Genomic DNA, 8214 nt, shown 5'->3' on the forward strand with positions numbered 1-8214 from the left:
CTCCGGGGTCCCTCCGGGAAGTCATGAGCAACCTAGGTCGTCTACTGGCTTTCTGGCGTGAGCTTGGGTGGCTTAATAGCTAGTTACCCCATCCATAGGTATTTCACGCATAATGGCCCACCTTAGAGGCTAAATGCGGAAAATCAGCTCGCCATGATAGATAGATAGATGATATAAGTAACTACCTTCCTTAAATTTTGTGAATGTGCAATAAGTAATTAAGGAGCGTTAATTAACCAGAGAAACAACGTTGTTTGGGGAATCTGTGTATACTGTGCACTTTTAGCAGCTCGGATTACACCTGAACATAATGTTCGTCAGAAGTGTTATGCTGTAGCACTTACTTGTAATGTGGCAGAAGAAATTATCTTGTCCGTTCAATGTGAATACTGTGCAGCTCATAAAGGTAAGACATTGCTGTACTGTCTTCTAATCGCTCAGACCACAAAGTATAAAGACACAAGTCTTTAATCAGTGCAGGCGACTGCGATTATCTGATGACGTACCAGCATGATGGGGAATTGTCCTAGCTTTGGAATATAGGGAGTAAAGATCTTCAATGAGTTCCACCATTGTTTTTTTTATATTCATTTTTCAGGAGGCTTTAAGCATGCCATTGCCTTTTTAGCCTGGCTGCATAGGCGTAGTGAAGACCAACCGTCTACTATACCTATACAAGTGTGGATTGGTATTGGAAAAAATCTAAGTTGTTTTCAGTGGGAAAAAGTCTTAAATTTATTAAATATGTTTAAATATAGTGAAAGCATTTAAATTTCAACAAAAAAATTATGTGAGCCTAGCTACTCAAATATTCAGTCACTCGGTGCCCGCAGAGATTCAAACTGCTTAACTATTAAGACACGAGCAGTCTTAAAAGCGAAACTGCGTACAAAACTGCAAATTACATAGAAACTGTGAATAATATGTTCGAAGTATTATACAGTAGAAAAAAATATTTGAAGAAAATGTGTAGAGGTTTTAATTCATTAACCAAGAAATTAACGCATGCTAGGAAAGCTATTATAAAAGGAAAATATGTTTTGAAAACAATAAGAACAATTAAAACACCTCGTTTTGATGGCATTCAACAGACCATTGAAGAAATCCTTCAATTATTTAATGAAGAGTTTACAGAAGAATCTACAAAATTCATGATTACAAACAAAGAAAATCAATATGTTTTAGAAAATTTGTTTGTATTATTTAGACAAAATGGCGGGAATGAACAGAAATCCCAGGGCGAGTATTCTTAGCACAATATTTATAAGTAATTTGGTGAACTCATCTTTAAAATTGCCGTCAACCAAAAACTGCAAGGAAGATGGTGATAAATTTGTAAAAACTAGTACTACAAAGGAATCTTTCATTCAGACCCCACCAACTGAGTCGGATGGTTACGAGACTCAAGTAACGGAACCAGTATTAGATGTTGTTACCAATTTAACTGTACAACCTCTACAAAATAAACCTGAAGCAACTTTAGAAGATTACGCTGTAAGCTATTTTGCTGGCTACTTGGCTAAAGTCTGCTTAGATAACTTTAAATGTCATACTTATCAAAAGGCATTGAAGATTTTGAAGATAAAATACAACTTTTAATATTGAATAAAACATTCGCGAGTGAAATATTGGGAAAATCTATCGATTTAGTGCTAAGAGAATTTAAAAATATTGATAAAATGATTCACTTAAGAAATGTAAAGGTCTAAAATCTGTTTAAAAGTTATTTAATATATTTGAGATGCAAGGCAAGATTGAGATTTGATTGGATTTTTATGCCAAGGACATATTATGAAATATATTACGTTCCTTATTGATCATTTAATATTAGTAATAATATATTTTTACTGTAAAAGAGACAAAATTCGTAAGTCCGTTGTATTTAAGCCTCAATCTAAGATAAATAAATTTTAATGAGCATGTGAAGGAACAAGATTTTGAAATGAATACTTTCATCACAAACATACGAACATTCATTCATTAACGAACATCTAAAAAGAAATGAAAAAATGATAATAAATGAATTAATTGAAAAATATCAAACAGTATTTGCCAAACATAAATTTGATATTGGTACAGTTAATGGTTACGAAGCTAAAATTTTATATTCATCATCATCAGCGTAGGCTGTAGAGCAGTCCACTGCTGGACGTAGGCCTCTCCCAAAGCACGCCACTGGATGCGATCTTTAGCTTTCCGCATCCAATTATAACCAGCCACCTTTCGCAAGTCCACCCATCTAGCCGGAGGGCGTCCCACACTACGTTTGCCTAGTCGCGGCCTCCACTCCAGAACACGTTTACCCCATCGGTCATCGGTTCTTCGACAGATGTGACCAGCCCACTGCCACTTAAGCTTACTAACTCGGTGAGCTATATCGGTGACTTTAGTTCTCTGTCGGATTACTTCGTTGCGGGTGCGATCTTTCAGAGAGACTCCGAGCATAGCTCTTTCCATAGCTCGCTCAGTGACCTTCAGTTTGTGAACCAGTCCCACTGTAAGTGTCCCCGTTTCAGCCCCATGGGTCATAACCGGTAGGACACACTGATCAAAGACTTTCGTCTTGAGACTTTGTGGTATGGGCGACGAGAAGACTTGACGAAGTTTGCCAAATGCTGCCCAGCCCAACTATATTCTTCTATTGACCTCTGATTGGAAGTTGTTTCTACCCAGCTGCAGAGTCTGTCCAAGGTAGACATATTGTTGAACAACTTCTAAGGTCATGCCATCAACGGTTATTGGACACGGAATTTGGACACAAAAGTCTTTGCTAGGCGACTTGAGAGCACCCTAATGACCAAACTGCAAACCAGCGATGCACAAAGGGGTATTTGAACGATCTACGCGGCCAAAAGTCAATTTATCAAAATATTAAATACTTCCACGAAATCGGTACCTTACTACCTAATCGGGTACCGGAAGGGTCAGGTACCACACCTGACCCTTCCGGGAACCAAATACAATGCCTCTAATTAACCTTAAGTGCATGTCGCACCGTTAATGTCAGTCGGAATTCAATCGTGTTACCTCGTGTACGTTATCTGTTCTCGGCGCTCTTAGGAAACCTGAAGTTTGAAAGTGAAATTTTAAGTTATTAAGTTCCTCGGTGTTGAAAAAAACTAATGGATCCCCTAACACAAGGTAAATACTATACAAAATCAATTTAATATTTCGAAATTTACTGTTAGTAACGTATATGGGCCATTATTTTATTTTAGGGACCATTATCGGTCCCCTACAAAGAAACATTTTAAAAAAATTAAATAATGAAATTCAGGAATATAGCTACCGTCTGTAGCAATTAAATAAGACACCGGTCACAGAAAATATAATGAATTTATGTAAAATACTTTATTTATTTACAAATTACGGTAACTCTGTTGTTGTTTTTGGTAACGCAATTGTTTTTCATACAAAAATTGTCGGTCCCTCGGAGCGAGTCATATGAAACAAGCACAACGTGTGTAAAAAATTATAATGGAAACAATTTTTTTGAATATTATAACGAATATGCCATAATTTAAACTTTACTTCACGGTAATATTCATGATTTTATATGAACATATTATGGGACAATTAATATTCCTGGCCGAGTCCCCAAGCCTAAGCAAAAATACACCTACACTAGGTTACCCTAGGAAATTCAACCATAAATAAACTTTTTTTCACTTTCTTACACCTAAGATCATTTGAATGGCTGTGTATTTGTATCGGAGTGCAGGAAGGAGAGCGGGACGGATAAAATGACCAAGTCTTTCGGATGAAGAGTCCTGGAGAGAAGCGCGTGTATTTATTGTGACGCCACTGAGTTACCGGCGACATACGGTGAGTTTTATAGATATTTATTATTTTATTTCATGCAATATATGTAATAATTAGTAACAATTATTAGGGCATTTTGATATCCCATGTATGTGTATTCATTTAAGTACTAACTTCAAATAGGTTATTGTTTTACAAGTGCGTTACCGCTACACTTCGTTACTTTTTCAGTAACGCAGTTGTAGCTATAGTAACTCAGGGGTTTTTCTTATAGTTTTCAGGTATCTGTTTCTCAATTTATGGTACAAATATAACATTTGAGCATATTATATTGTTACAGTATAACATTTCAGACTCAATGGCGTAAACAGCGGCTGAAAAACAACGGCTTTATAGGCAAAAAAAATGAGAAATATTTCTTAGTATTAAGTTGTTATATTTTCAGCGATTGTAATGTTTGATATTAAACAAAGAGTTCTGTTAATTTTAGTTTGATAGTTTTTTTCACATTATGATTAGTTTTAATTGAAGAAAGTATAAAGATTGTGATTGAGATACCACTGTGTTACCAATTAACCACAGCGTTATCTATTTGTCCCTCGTTTCCTGAGAGTATTCACAAACATTTTAGCTACTCTATATTAGAAAGAATGTTAAACTAAATATAATAATTATAATTCACCTTATTTAGAGCTATTTCTAAAACTTTGAGCAAAAAATTATGATTATTTTGTCCTTTTTTCGAAAAGTATTGCATTAAAACTTATTGATTGGTAACGCAGTGGGAAACTTTATTATAGAATGAATAACAAAACTGAGAATATTTTGTAATTTAAACTGTTAGATAAATGTTTTTTTTCTTACTTTTTATCTGGTATATGTTTACGAACCAAAATATATGTTCCTATCAATAAAACATAATTTTGTATGAAAGTAACGCAGTAGTATTTTTTTCTCATCGTTCCTCGATTAAACGTCAATAACTTTAAGAAATAGCAAGAAAACATCGCTGCAAATGTATTTAATGAATAATATAAATGTTAATTAACATAAATAAATATTGAAAGGTTAATTAATAAGAAGTTTATTTTTGAAAAAAATATCTGTAAAAGTATGTCAAATTGTACCCAAAATAAAATAATGGCCCATATATTGACCTCTAAAGTAGACCCTGTCACTCAGTATTTAAAAAAAAACTTCTTTTTCTTGTATTATCAAGGTACTCGTAGATCAAGCAAAAATTTTATTTGTATTGTTTAGTTTGTAGTTTCACTTAATAGAAAATCAAAAAATTTGATCCGGATTCGTCCGGATAGACTAACTTTTTGTACTTTGAACATTCTTAATAAAATTGTATCAAAAAATACTTTTTCATTTTATGGTACTAAACGCATTGTTTTTTTTGTTTTAGGGTCACTGGGTACATCGGGGATGAGAATCGTGACTATAAAGTACCTGTTTGACCGAATGACGAGTGCAAATTTACCCAACTTAAAAGCGAAATTTGATTTCTTGAAAGGTCAACTTTTCTCTACTGAAGGAGGTTGTAACAATGACCAAATTGAGACATTGAAACAAAACTTTGCGTATTTTAAGTCACAGTTTAAAAGTCGATGGACTAAAGCTCACAATAAAGAAGACGTACTCCTTAAATACAATGAATCTTGGCTGAACGGAACTTTCGCAACTCCTGTTGCCGATAGTCCGTTAAATCGATCAAGCCGACCGGAGAAATCTTTCGAAGAGCTGAGCGAGAGAAGTAAAAGGAGAAAAACTGAGGCGATTCGCTCCAACTTTGATAATGAAATCATAATACATGCAGCGCAAGTAGAGCTGAGAAAGTCAGGAAAGCGGGATGCTTCGAATGTGCTGAAAGAAATAACAGCTTCACCGACTTGTGCAACTAATTATAAGAGGGCATATTTTCGAACGAAGTCCTCAAAAGATAAAACTAGCCCCTTAACTGTCCAGAAAGCAATCCAAATGTTCACCGATGCGGACCTAACACGAGAAAAATATGAGATTATAAGTCGAACAAATAAGAAATTCTTTCCTTATACTTCCGCAAGTTACGGAAGAAGAAATCAATCACATTAACAACAGCATAAACGGTCTAACTGCAACTGAATTCGATTTATGTGGCAAACATTTTACAGTGTACCATACATTCATAATGACTATGGTGGATGGAAAAGTCTGAAATGCCGCCACAGGGACCACATCGACAAGTAGATGTTATATTTGCGGTGCAACCTCAAAAGACTTTAACAATTTGGATACTGCAAAAGATGTTAACTTCGAGGCTATTCAGTTTGGCCTCTCAGTATTACATGCTAGAATAAGATTATTTGAGAGTATTCTACATTTAGCGTACAAATTGCCGGTGAAAAAATATAGGGAACGGAAAACAGAAGATGAAAAAAAACTTGAAACAGAAAGATAAACAAATAAAGAAAAAAAAAGATATACAGCTAAAGTTTCGCGAAGCCAAAGGCAAATTTTTCGAACACCAATGATGGTAATACAAGTAGGAGATTTTTTGAGGATCCCAAACTGGCATCTGAAATAACGGACATCAATTATGATCTGATTTATAGATTAAAAGTAATTTTAGAGACAATTTCGAGCGGACATAAAATGTATGCGGAAAAGTATGACACTTACGCAACAGAAACTGCTCATTTATACGTCGAATTATATACATGGCACCCCATGACACCCACTACGCACAAAATTCTCGTCCATGGCTTGATAATTATAAAGAGTGCTCTGTTGCCAATAGGACAGTTATCGGAAGAGGCAGCAGAAGCGCTAAACAAGCATTTCCGATCTTACCGACAAGATTTCGCACGTAAATTTTCACGGGAAAGCTGCAATAGAGGCATTTTTAATCGTCTACTTTTAAGCTCCGACCCTCTAATAAGCTCCAGAAGGAAAAGAAAAAAAGAAAACTGCATTTTCTACCAGAATCTTTAGAAATGCTCATAGTTGCCGACCCGAACCCATCACATTTTTCTTCAGGAAGCGACGAAGAAAATTAATTTTAAGACCAATATAATATATATTTTTCTGTCAATGTAATATTTTATAACATCCTTTTTTTATTGTGTATGAATTAAGATTTGTTTGTGTTTAAAAGTGAAATAATTTAATATTTTTTATACTATCTGAATATATGCTAAATATGTAAATTTTATGTAAACCAACGATTTATATTAAATAATTAATATGGTTGTTTTATTTTTTTATATAATATTTAATCACTTTTTTTTTTGGTGTATTCATTAAGCTTTATTTGTGTTTAAAAGTGTTTATTTTTTTTTAATTTTATTTTTTACTCTCGGAATATATACTAAATATGTAATTTTTTGGTAAATAAATGATTTTAATTAAATAACACACGGGAGGTCGCTAGTGTGGGATGCCACGTGCGTCTACACACTGGCGGCGTCACACGTCCCACACACATCCAGGGCGGCGGGAGCGGCGGCTGGTACTGCTGAAAACCTGAAACGGGAGAAATACAGGTCGCTCGACAGCACATACCTATTTCTCCCGTTTGGCGTTGAAACAATGGGGCCATGTGGTCCGGATGCCAAAAGTTTGGTCGAAGAGATCTCTTCCCGGCTCGCAGACGTCTCAGGGGACAAACGAGCCGGGGCGTACCTCCGCCAGCGCCTGAGTCTGGCGATCCAGCGGGGCAATGTCGCCAGCGTGTTGGGAACCCTCCCACAGGGACCAGGCTTAGAAGGTCTCTTCTACATATAGTTTTAGTTATGTACTTAGGTTTAGTTTGTATAATATATAGGTAGTTTAGTTTGTAATTGTAAATTATATAAATTATGTAAAAAAAAAAAAAATATATGAAGATTAAATAACTATTATTATATTATATTCTCTGTGGGGGTGAAAGTGTAACACCATTATTTTTGTAACTTAACATTTCGTTTATTGTTTACAATAAACATTCTGTTTGTTGCACAGGAGTATAATCGTGACAGTTGTGACATTGCGAAAAAGAGACGCTTAGCTACATTAAGCGTAAGAAAGAAACGTTAAGCTGTAAATGTTTTTTGTCCTTTTTGCTGTGGCGCCTGTTTACGTCAGTTCTCTGTGCCAAACAATGAAACAAATGAAAAATCTGTGCCAAACAAAGGCTGACAGTTACAACAAAATTTTCTAAATGCTATTTATTTTTGATTTGCTAGTGATTTGTGGGTGTTTATTAAGTTTATTAGACTATTATCATCACTTAACGAGTGTGTGACATGGGTGGGTGGATTTTGTTCGGTTGTATAGAGCATATTGAACGAAAACACGATGGAATGATGGATGAGATATATTTTCACATGTAAGTAGATACTATCAAGTTTAACAAGCTTACATTCATCATAGTACTATCTATTGGCTCGATTTTAGTATAAAACGATACTAATTTTAATACTGTAAGGT

At 34.9% G+C, this 8214-nt stretch overlaps 1 long non-coding RNA gene across 1 annotated transcript; it reads left to right on the plus strand.

Annotated features, from left to right (window-relative positions):
- The first annotated feature begins 3764 nt into the window (after window positions 1–3764).
- LOC125491323 lies at window positions 3765–4159 on the plus strand. The gene is made up of 2 exons (XR_007268228.1): window positions 3765–3825; window positions 4103–4159. It is a non-coding gene; the product is annotated as an uncharacterized LOC125491323 (long non-coding RNA).
- Window positions 4160–8214: the final 4055 nt, after the last annotated feature.

The sequence above is a fragment of the Plutella xylostella genome, chromosome Z (genome assembly GCF_932276165.1).
Source record: "Plutella xylostella chromosome Z, ilPluXylo3.1, whole genome shotgun sequence".
Lineage (NCBI taxonomy): Eukaryota > Metazoa > Arthropoda > Insecta > Lepidoptera > Plutellidae > Plutella > Plutella xylostella.